The following is a 4102-nucleotide window of genomic DNA, read 5'->3' on the forward strand; positions in this document are numbered from 1 at the left end:
TCCCTACAAAGAATGAGAAAAATTCCCCACAAAGCTGTAACTCTAATTCATGGTCTTTATTTTCAAACCTCACTGCCAGTGCACCTCCCAGGCCAGAAGTTCATAATAAATATCCATTTCTATTTGCTTTAACGTTAAAAGTATAGCTTGTTCCAGCTGAAGCCTCATTCCCTGACTTTCCAAACTTCGTGACATTAGCTGCCATTTACTTCTCGGTTCCCACCAGCTCCTTCCAACAAACCCCAGCATGTGCTTCTCCTATTTCACTTCACATTTCCCCTTTGCCATCAATTTTCTTCCTCCAACCACCTCAGAAGCACCTTCTCTTACCCCTTTTCCCAGCACACAACTAAAATGCTTCCTTATATTGGTGGTGGATCTGAAGAATGAAGGTTAAATCAGATTTTGCAACATTTCTGTGGTGGTTGGCTCCTAGGCAGTCATTTGGGCCTGTCTTTGCTTCCAGTGCCCTAAATTGCATGAAGAATTTGGCCTCTGGGCATTACAGGAATGTGTATCTGTCGTGGTTCAAACCCAGTCGGCAACTTGGAACCACGCAGCCACTCGCCCACTGTCTCCCCTCACTCCTTCCCCCGCTCCGATGGGGAGGAGAATCGGAGGAATGTAACTCCCACAGGTTGAGATTACAGCACACCAGTAACCAAGGTATAATACAAACCACTGCTGCTACCAATAATAATGATAAGAGAAGTAACAAGGGGAGAGGACACAACCGCTCACCACCCACCGACCGATACCCAGCCCGACCCGAGCAGCGATCTGGGCCTTCCAGGTAACTCTCCTCAGTTCCTGTCCTGGGCATGACGTGCTGTGCTATGGAATAGCCCTTTGGCCAGTTTGGGTCAGGTGTCCTGTCTCTGCTTCCTCCCGGCTTCCCCTCCTCCCTGGCAGAGCATGAGACTGAGAAAGTCCTTGGTCAGAGTAAACATTACTGAGCAACAACTAAAAGCATTGGTGTTATCGGCGTTGTTCCCACACTGAAAGTCACAAACACAGCACTGCACCAGCTACTAAGAAGGAGAAAAAATGACTGCTATAGCTGAACCCAGGACAGTATCGTAATTAATCACAAAAGGCTCCAAGCACCATATATATGCCAGTTATTGCTTTTGCACAATTTAGGTTTGCAACAAGGACTTTTATGCTCAGATTTGCTCATAAAGTGCCAAGCCCCCATTTAAGACCATGCACATACTGTCTTCCCATGCTCCAGCCAGCTACCAGCGGGGGGAGCAGGGGGAAGACGTACCCATGATACCATATGCAATAGCCTGACTATTACTAATATTTCTTAATAAAAAAAGGATATCTAAAAAACTAAAAAATCCACAGCCCCCAGCTCCTGATTTGAATAAAGGGGAGGGAAGAAGGTGTGTGGGGGAAATTGTCTTAATTAAAATTCTCCCTTTCATCCTGGTAATTACATTCAAACAGCTGCAGCATTGCTGTTTGTCACCGTGCCAGAACCAGAAATTGATTTGATCACCAGGACATCATGTTGCATTAAATAAAATCCTTAAAAATCTGCCAGCAGTTTTCTTTTTTTCTAAACTGTAATTATTTCGAGAACACTGCAAAGAAGGGTGAAAACACAGAGAAAAGAGGAGGAGGAGGAAGGGGACCCAGAGGCAGATAATATGCCAGTAATGATGGAAACACCTGTAAGCCAGTGGAGATCTAGCAGCTATCAGCTCTGGCTGCATTCCATATCCATTAGCTACAAGAGGCTGCTCGGGCTGCAGGAAAGGAGGGTGTTAGCTCTGACAACTGGTGAAAAGCTGATGAAAACATACCAAAGGGGCAGTCATGGTGCTGTCATTTGATAAAGAGGGGGGAAAAAAAAGAGAGGAAAGGGAGAAGGGGAAAAAAAAAAAAAAAAGAAGCCAGGAGTAAATCAGTCTAATTAATGGCTTTGCTCATTTATCAGGGGCAAATGCTAATTATTCTTTTTAATCATTTTTCTGCCACAGTTGCTCACTCTTTTTTTTTCCCCTCCCTGCCAGCTCTGATGGTGGAGAAGCAATCCAAACCCCAGGCTTATAAATAAGGAAAGCACAAGAGAAAATGAAAGAATGGATGAAATTGTTCCATGGAATCCTACCAGCCTTCTCCCTGCGTAGAAACCCCCAGCACCTTTGCTGTTCTCCAACCTCCCTTCGTGACCTATCGGCTAAAAACCAAAATGAAGAGCAACTCTTGACAGAGAGGCTGAAAGCTCCTGCAAGACAGCTTTTAAACCCATCCATCCTTTCAAACTGCTCCTCTCATAAACTATGTTTCTGCCTCTTCTTATTTACCAACATCTGCATGAACAGCTTCTGTTTGTGCCAGGCTACAGGAAACAGCTCTCTGCTGGTAAATCCAAGGGCTACTGTCTGTGAATACTGGTGTTCAACTTTCCTGTCTGTCATTTAATTCACAATGAGCAGGGCAGGGCTGTCAAAAGCAGTAAGCAATGTTGGTTGCACATCTTCAGACACCTCTGTTTTCCCACATGTGCTTTATGATCTCACTCAGGATGATCTGCTCTGTGACCTTCACTGAGCTCAGGCTTACAGGCCTGAAGTTTCTGGGGTCTTCCTTCCTGCCCTTTCTGTAGAGGCATCACACTGTCCAATCTCCAATCCCCTGGGACCTGCTCACTAGACCAAGACTGCTGATAGATGATGGAGAGTGGCTTAGCAAGCTCCTCTGCCAGCTCCTTTCTGCACTCTTGGGTGTAACCCATCTGGCCCCATAGACTTGTGTATATCTAAGTGGACCAGGAGATTACTAACCATTTCTTCCTGAATTATAGGGTCTTCAGTCAGCTCCCCATCTCTGCCATCCAGCTCAGGGAACTGAGTGCCCTGAGGATGGCTGGTGTGACTACTGGGACAAAGCCAGCATTAAGTACCTCAGCCTCATCCTCAGTCACAAGGTTTCCCCTAGTATCCAGTAGAGGATGGAGGTTCTCCTTGGCAGGTCCTTCTCAGATTCTTAGCTGTTCCACACCTCCTCCCGTACCTCTGCCACCATGCAGAGCAAATCAACCTGCTGACATCTTACACAGCCACCATCTAACATCAGTGACAGGCTCTAGCACTCACTACAGACTGAAGCTTGTACAACAACATGGTTATGAGGGATCTCTGTCTGGGTCGCCACGTCCTTCCTGGCCAGCAGAGTGGACTGAGTTTGCTTTGCTTTGGGTCCAGAGAATGCCACCCTCGAGCAGGGGCTGAGCTCAGCCCTGCAGCCTGCTGGGCTACTGCCCGCCACCCGCTGACCACGCGCCCCGGCTGCCCACGCTGCCCACTGTGCTCCCAAGGGCACCACCACCATGGCAGAAGGGTCAATGGCAGCCAATAACCGTTTTAAATCTGCTGCTGCCCCTTGCAACAGCACTGCCAGCTCCTGGGCAACTCATGACAAAGGACTTGCGGCTACTTTGGTGGCTCTTTACCCTTCAGGATTGAGACTCCTGCACACTGTGGTTTCCCACACTCCAATGCTGAAGGCGCCCTCTCTGGAGCTACTCACCTTGTTCTCATTCATCAAGTGAGCAGAAAATTGGGGTCTGGTGACCAGAGGGACCATGAACACAAGGACTAAATCTGCACACAAACCCACAGAGACTAAATTCAACAAAACCATGCAACACATTATCAAAAAAGGCAAACCCAAAACCCATCATGCTGAAGCCAAAGCCACTTTGCAAGCAAATCTCAATAGAAAAAGACTCCATTCATGGCAGTCTCTTTGGAGTTAGACATATGAGCATCAGTGAAGAGGGAAAAAGATGAAGCACAACTGTCAGACCAGACAGATGGTATTTGGGAGCCTGTGTCAGCAAAGCTGCTCCACCAACACAGTTGAGACCTAAGATCCTGGTTTTCCTTACCTTTAAATTTGCAGATGAAAACAAGTTACTCACCCCAGTGAGCCAGGAGGATCCACACTGCCTGCCCCTCTTAGGAGCAACATTGCCCATGGCAGCAGATCCAGAAAGACATGAGCAAGCTGTTAAGGAACCACAGACTGCAGAGAAGCTTTCTCAGGTCACAGTTTAAAGGTTTCTAATAAGGATTTAGTTCAACAA

The sequence above is a fragment of the Nestor notabilis genome, unplaced genomic scaffold, assembly GCF_000696875.1.
Source record: "Nestor notabilis isolate BGI_N333 unplaced genomic scaffold, ASM69687v1 scaffold1454, whole genome shotgun sequence".
Classification (NCBI taxonomy): domain Eukaryota; kingdom Metazoa; phylum Chordata; class Aves; order Psittaciformes; family Psittacidae; genus Nestor; species Nestor notabilis.